Source organism: Ovis aries, chromosome 2, assembly GCF_016772045.2.
Source record: "Ovis aries strain OAR_USU_Benz2616 breed Rambouillet chromosome 2, ARS-UI_Ramb_v3.0, whole genome shotgun sequence".
NCBI lineage: Eukaryota > Metazoa > Chordata > Mammalia > Artiodactyla > Bovidae > Ovis > Ovis aries.
This window is the reverse complement of record NC_056055.1, coordinates 101,708,540-101,716,685: the sequence shown is the minus strand read 5'-3', so window position 1 is coordinate 101,716,685 and position 8,146 is coordinate 101,708,540. Positions and strand designations below refer to the sequence as shown.

Genomic DNA, 8,146 nt, shown 5'->3' with positions numbered 1-8,146 from the left:
GACAGGGAAGCCTGGGGTGCTGCAGTCCATGGTGTCACAAAGAGTTGGACACGACTGAGTGACTGGACTGAACTGCGCCCTCTTAAGCACCTTCACAGATTTTTCTGATCAACATAAGCAAGCATGGTTTTCCCCTTTCCCCTTTTAGAAATAATGATGCCTTGTATAGTGAAGTGAAGTTGCTCAGTCGTGTTTGACTCTTTGCAATCCCATGGACTGTAGCCTACCAGGTTCCTCCCTCCATGGGATTCTCCAGGCAAGAGTACTGGAGTGTGTTGCCATTTCCTTCTCCAGGGGATCTTCCCAACCCAGGGATCGAACCCGGGTCTCCTGCATTCCAGGCAGACGCTTTACCCTCTGAGCTACCAGGGAAGCCCTATATTGTATAGTAGGATGATACAATGTTCTTTAAAGCGGAAGCACAAGATGAATGAATCTTACTGGGATATAAAGGAATTTACAGGGAAAATAAATATTTTTTCAACAGTAGTCTTAAGCAATACTTAAAATGAAGACAACATAAAGGTTTTAAAATTTTGATTGAAGGAAGGAAAGGGAACGTGGATGTGGAACTCTCATCTCAGTTCCTTCTGGCAGACTCAGACAGGTGCAGGGGTGTTGGTAGGGAGGTGGTTTGCTGCACGCATTTCAGCCTTCTGTCCCACACCATCTAAAATCCACAGCCTCCATTTCACATCTGCCCCAACTAGCGCACTTGCAGCAGTCAAACTGAACTGGGTTTTAAAACCTTAGGTAGAAATACAGGCCCTTATTATTGTGTGCTAAGTTGCTTCAGTTGGGTCTGACTCTTGGCAACCCCATGAGCTGTAGCCCACCAGCCTCCTCTGTCCATAGGATTCTCCAGGCAAGAATACCGGAGCAGGTTTCCATGCCCTCCTCCAAGGGATATTCCCAACCCAGGGATCGAACCCACCTCTCTTACGTCTCCTTCATTGGCAGATGGGTTCTTTACCACTAGCACCACCTGGGATGCCCACAGACCCTTACTGCTGCTGCTGCTAAGTCGCTTCAGTCGTGTCCGACTCTGTGTGACCCCATAGACGGCAGCCCATCAGGCTCCCCCATCCCTGGGATTCTCCAGGCAAGAACACTGGAGTGGGTTGCCATTTCCTTCTCCAATGCATGAAAGTGGAAAGTGAAAGTGAAGTTGCTCAGTCGTGTCCAACTCTTAGCAACGCAATGGACTGCAGCCTACCAGGCTCCTCCATCCATGGGATTTTCCAGGCAGGAGTACTGGAGTGGGGTGCCATTGCCTTCTCCGACAGACCCTTATTAGATGGATTCAAAGTTGAAGAGGTAAGTTTATTGACAGAAGACAACTTCTCACTTTATCTCCTGACTCCTTATTTTCCCTGCCCACTGTTCCTAAGCTCTTTCCCAGCCTTATGAGCTTGTTGCTGTTGCTGCGGCTGCTAAGTCGCTTCAGTCGTGTCCGACTGTGTGACCCCATAGACGGCAGCCCATCAGGCTCCCCCGTCCCTGGGATTCCCCAGGCAAGAACACTAGAGTGGGCTGCCATTTCCTTCTCCAATGCATGAAAGTGAAAAGTGAAAGTGAAGTCGCTGAGTCGTGTCCGCCTCTTAGCGACCCCATGGACTGCAGCCACCAGCTTACCAGGCTCCTCTGTCCGTGGAATTTGCCAGGCAAGAGTACTGGAGTGGGTTGCCATTGCCTTCTCCATATGGGCTTGTTAAAGAGACCCTATATAAAACCCCATTTGTTAGATTTTATGATTTTTCAGAAAGTTAGAGTGCCCTCTTGTGGGAACATCAGGTAGTTATCCAAGTGCTGCCAACCATCTAAATTTGTGTTACCTTTCCCAGGTGTGTTGAGAGGGACAGGCTCCCCAATTGTGCTTTGTTTTTATTTAACTAATCTCGATGGATTCCACAGCTATAGGTAAATGGAAAGGGGTGGAAATATGGTAGGCATTAACCAGTGGAATAAGGTCATATTTTCCAAAACAATACTAATTTCTGGCCCCCCCCCAACTTTTTAAATGTGGTGGTGGTGGGAAGTGGGGAAAAGGGTGGTAAATTTCCAGAGCAAGTCAGAATAAGGACCCTCTATTCAAGAAACTACTAGATGTGTTTAATTCTTGGTTGGTTGTTTAGTTGTTGTGTCCAAATCTTTTATGACCCCATGGACTGTAACCTGCTAGGGTCCCCTGTCCAAGGGATTTCCCAGGCAAGAATACTGGAGTGGGTTGCCATTTTACTTTCCAGGGGATCTTCCCAAACCAGGGACCAAACCTGCATCTCCTGCAGCTCCTACTTGGCGAGTGGATTCCTTACCACTGAATCACCAGGGAAGCCCTGTCTTTACTCACAAAGAAAACACTTAGGCTATCAATGCCTTACACAACCCCCCTGGGAGTAATTAAACACCCAGGGACTTACACAAATATGACTATCAAGTGATCGTATCTCATCATAATAGAGATGAGAGCGCTCACCTAAGCTGTTATAAGACATAATGAGGGTTACTAAGAGCTTAAAGACAAAATTTGCTTACTACTTCAAGGCATAAATCTTTTTTTTTTTTTAATTTTTATTTTTTTTAGTTTTTTATTTTTAAAATTTTAAAATCTTTAATTCTTACATGCATTCCCAAACATGAACCCCCCTCCCACCTCCCTCCCCATAACATCTTTCTGGGTCATCCCCATGCACCAGCCCCAAGCATGCTGCATCCTGCGTCAGACATAGACTGGCGATTCAATTCACATGATAGTATACATGTTAGAATGTCATTCTCCCAAATCATCCCACCCTCTCCCTCTCCCTCTGAGTCTAAAAGTCTGTTATACACATCTGTGTCTCTTTCCCTGTCTTGCATACAGGGTCGTCATTGCCATCTTCCTAAATTCCATATATATGTGTTAGTATACTGTATTGGTGTTTTTCTTTCTGGCTTACTTCACTCTGTATAATCGGCTCCAGTTTCATCCATCTCATCAGAACTGATTCAAATGAATTCTTTTTAACGGCTGAGTAATACTCCATTGTGTATATGTGCCACAGCTTTCTTATCCATTCATCTGCTGATGGACATCTAGGTTGTTTCCATGTCCTGGCTATTATAAACAGTGCTGCGATGAACATTGGGGTACATGTGTCTCTTTCAATTCTGGTTTCCTCGGTGTGTATGCCCAGCAGTGGGATTGCTGGGTCATAAGGTAGTTCTATTTGCAATTTTTTAAGGAATCTCCACACTGTTCTCCATAGTGGCTGTACTAGTTTGCATTCCCACCAACAGTGTAGGAGGGTTCCCTTTTCTCCACACCCTCTCCAGCAATTATTGCTTGCAGATTTTTGGATCGCAGCCATTCTGACTGGTGTGAAGTGGTACCTCATTGTGGTTTTGATTTGCATTTCTCTAATAATGAGTGAAGTTGAGCATCTTTTCATGTGTTTGTTAGCCATCCGTATGTCTTCTTTGGAGAAATGTCTATTTAGTTCTTTGGCCCATTTTTTGATTGGGTCGTTTATTTTTCTGGAATTGAGCTGCATAAGTTGCTTGTATATTTTTGAGATTAGTTGTTTGTCAGTTGCTTCATTTGCTATTATAAGGCATAAATCTTTTAAAATATTTCATATACAAGACAGTAAATGAGAGGAGTATAATTAAGCCCCATTTACCTATTAGTCAGCTTCAAGCATTACCAACTCATTACTAATTTTTCATTATTTAGAAGTAAATTGCCGGTTTTCCAGTGGCGCTAGTGGTAAAGAATCCGCCTGCCAATGCAAGACATAAGAGATGTGGGTTTGGTCCCTGGGTCTGGAAGATCCCCTAGAGGAGAGTATGGAAGTCCGCTCCATGCTTGGAGAATCCCATGGAGAGAAGAACCTGGCAGGTTACTGTCCTTTCATTCATAAGTATTTCAGAAGTTAAATTTAAAAGATTAAGAATGCCCCTTTAAAAATACAACCACAAAATCATAATACATAGAATGAAAAGTAATTTCTTATTATCATAAAAAATTGAGAAAGTGTTCAAATTTCCCTCATTATCTCTCTTAAAAAATATTTAGACAAGTTTTAGGTTTACAATAAAATTGAGAGAAAAGTACAGAGGTATACGCCCTGTTTTCACACATATGTAGCCTCCCCCAATATCCACATCTCTCACCAGAATAGTGCTTTTATTTTAAACCAACAACAAAGCTACATGGAAACATCACATCACACAAAGTCCATGGTGTTTACTCTTGGTGGTGTGAATTCAGTAGGTTTGGACAAATGTATGATAACACATCCATCATTATAATAGTATCATACAGAATATTTTTACTCCCCTAAAATCTTCTGTGCTCTGTCTGTTCATCTCCCCCAACCCCCTCCAGCAACCAGTAATCTTTTATTGTCTTCACAGTTTTGTCTTTTAGAGAACGTCATGTAGTTGGAATCATACAGCATGTAACTTTCTCAGTTTGGCTTCTTCCACTTAGCTATATTCCAGTAAGATTCCTCCATTTTCAATGGCTTGATAGCTCAGTTCTTTTCGGCACTGAATAATATGCCACTTTCTGGATGTGCTGTTCTGCGCTTAGTTGCTCAGTCGTATCCACTCTTGGCGATCCCATGGACTGTAGCCCGACAGGCTCCTCTGTCCGTGGGGATTCTCCAGGCAAGAATACTGGAGTGGGTTGCCATGTCCTCCTCCAGAGGATCTTCCCAACCCAGATCTCCTGCATTGCAAGTGGATTCTTTACCATCTGAGTCACCAGGGAAGCCCAGGAATACTGGAGTGGGTATCCTATCCCTTCTCCAGGGGATCTTCCTGACCTAGGAATCGGACTGGGGTCTCCTGCATTGCAGGACGATTCTTTAGCAGCTGAGCTACCGGGGAAGCTCAATAAAGTATTTTAAAGCTAATGTTTTTCCTTTTTATTTTTTAAAATATAATGCTATTGCACACTTAATGCTATTGCAACTTCGCTCAGTTGTGTTTGACTCTTTCTTTGTGACCCCGTGGGTTGTAGCCCACCAGATTCCTCAGTTCATGGAATTCTCCAGGCAATAATACTGGAGTTGGTTGTCATTTCCTTCTCCAGGAATATCTCCCTGGAGATATTCTCAACTCAGGAACAGAATCCCAGGTCTCTCACATTGCAGGCAGATTCTTTACCATCTGAGTCGCTAGAGAAGCCCTGTCTGGATGTACCACAGTTTATTTAACATTCACCTACTGAAGGACATTTTGGTTGCTTCCAAGTTTGGGCAAGTATAAATAAAGGTACTGTAAACGTTTGTGGGCAGGTTTTTGTGTGGATGTAAGTTTCTGACTCCTTTGGTAAATATCAAAGAACAAAATTGCAGGATTTTACTTTAAGAGAAAGTTTCATTTTGTAAGAAACCTCCAGTTCCAGAGTGGTGATACCATTTTGCATTCCTACTAGCATTGGATGAGAGTTCCTGTTACTCCACATCCCTCTCCCACAGCATTTCGTGTTGTTAGTGTTCCAAATTTTGGCACTTCTAATGGGTGTGTAGTGGCATTGTTTTAATTTGCACTTTCCTGATGACATATGATGTGGAGCATCTTCTCGTACGCTTACTTTCCATCTGTATACCTTCTTTGGTGAGGTGTCTGCTAAGATCTTTAGCCAGTTTTTAAATTGGGATGTTTTCTTATTGCTGTTTCTCTTAATTCTATAGGGTCTCTCTCTTGCCTCCATATATTCTTTTAAAGAATCCGAGCTGCTTGTCTGAAGTTTCTACAAGTTAGATTTTTCATAATGTATTCATATCATTCTGATGTTATTCCTATGTTTCCTGTAAATGAGTGGTTAGATCTAGAAACTTGATCAGATTCAGGCTCCGTTTTTTGTTTACCAAGACTCGTTCACAGGCAGTGAGGTAGTCTTCCACCAGGAGGCGCAGTGGCTCTCTGTCAAGGATGTCAACCTCTTGATCTGGGCATTGATTCATTAACAAACCAATGTTTGCAAAATAGTAATATTCTAACTATGCCATCTATTCTTTTACTAGGTTTTTGTGATTTTTTGAATAAATGTCTCCTTATCAACTATTTTGTTATTTTATGATTTATATAAAGAGGCCAGAAAAGTGCTTGATTTTTCCTCTGCTTATTAGTTTTCAAAATAATGAGTTGGTTCCCTAACACCCCATGGACTGGGGTCACAAAGAGTCCTACACGACTGAGCGACTTCACTTTCACTTTCGCTAACACCATCAAAAAGTGACCAGTAAGGTTTTTTTTTAATCATAGTGAAAAAAAATCATGATTTTTTAAAATCATAAATCATTTTTTAAATCATGTATGTAAATGTATCTGATATTTTTCATTCACCCACTGAAGTCACCATACTTATTGATGCTCAAATCATTCCATCTTTGACCAGTGTAAGTCTGTTCAAGTTGTCTCCTCAATCATTTTGACACCACCCTATTAGTCTTTAAAAACCTCCCTGCCTTCAGCTAAGATAAGATGTTCCAGGCTTATTTTACATTTCCAACGGGAACCTGAAATTAGTTATTTCTCCAAAGTGATGGTTTTCAAAGTGTGATTGGGGAGCCCCTGGGTGTCCCTGTGATCCTATCATGGGGTTTGTGTGGTCACAATTATTTTCATAAAAATACTAAGATGCTATTTGCTCTTTTAAACTCTCTTTGTCTCACAAACACATACAGAGTTTCCCATGGTTACATGATGTATGATATGATGATTGAATGTAGAAGCAGCTATAAGAATTCTGCCATCATTTATTAAGCCAGACATTAGAAAAGTTTACAATGGCACTCTTCTAAGTAGTTTTTGTTAACAGATTTTTTAAAATTTTCCACGTTTTTATGTCTAATGCACTAAACATCAATAGATATAACCCACATCAATAATCTCTTTGGGGCTCTCTCACAATTTTAAGAATTTAAAGAGATTTAGGGAACAAAATGTTTTAAGAACAACTACTCTAAGGAGTCTTGGTTCCTTTTAATTGAAGATAGTATCTAGAGATCACAATCTAGGAGCTAGAGATATTCATGGTTACTGGGTTGGCCATAGTCCCTGGGCCGTTTCATAGGCAAATTTATATATAACATTACTACTGTCCTCCCTTTTTTGGATAAAAGGTACTATGTACACTTCCCTCCACGTAGCTTTTTTCCCACTGAACAATATTATGTTTCTAGGAACTCACTTCATTGCATTCGTTTACAATTTATTCAACTAGCCATTTGTTGAGGAATTTCCATATTTTATTATTTATGGTGCTGCAGTAAACAAATTTGCAATAGTACTTTTACTATTTACTAATAGAACAATAGTACTTTTACTACTATATCTTTAGGACAGAATTCTAGAAATGAGAATACCGGATCAAAGGGTGAATGTGTACAACTCTGCTATATACTGAGATTCTTTTTACTTCTACAGTACAGATGAAGGAAAGCTTCCCCCAGTGGCTCAGCTGCAAAGAATCCGCCTGCAGTGCAGACCCCGGGGTCAGGAAGATTTCCCCGGAGAAGGGTATGGCACCTCACTCCAGTATTCTTGCCTGGGAAATCCCATGGACAGAGAAGCCTGGCCGGCTACAGTCCAAGGGGTCGCAAAAGAGTCAGACACGACTTAGCAACTAAACAATAACAGCAACCGATGAAGGAACAGACTGAGACAGCTGCTCAGGGTCACTTTTTCAGTCACTGACAAAAGACTTAATGTCTCCACACACTCTGTAGGTCACAGGAAGAGAAAATTCTAAGGTGGGAGAGCAAATACAGCATTTAACACTTGGACGTCACATTCATTGAGTCACATATTCTCATTCTTCCAATATCCAGCACACCAGTTCTTCCTTAACAGAACCTCTAGTCCTCCGACCTCTCATACCCTTCAGGTAACTAAGCGGCCTCCGGCCCCCGCCCCCGCCGCTTCTGGTAGTTTGGACCAGTACCGCCGGCGAGGTGTGCAGGGCTTTGCGCATGCCCAGCCACTACGCGCAGGTTGGAGTCGCTCGGAGGCAGGAACGTAGTGACGTTATAACGGCGCGCCGCTCCCAGGCGTCCTCGCAAGGTCGCTTTGCAGAGCGGGAGCGCGCGTAAGTGACAAGACCCTGGTTCGGGTGCGCGCCGACTCCTGCTGCCTTGGTATCAGCAGCGAC

The 8,146-nt window shown here is 42.4% G+C and overlaps 1 non-coding gene across 1 annotated transcript; it reads right to left on the bottom strand.

The window, feature by feature from the left end:
- Positions 1–300: 300 nt before the first annotated feature.
- On the bottom strand, positions 301–372 carry TRNAS-GGA (transfer RNA serine (anticodon GGA)). Its single transcript has one exon. It is a non-coding gene; the product is annotated as a tRNA-Ser (tRNA).
- Positions 373–8,146: the final 7,774 nt, after the last annotated feature.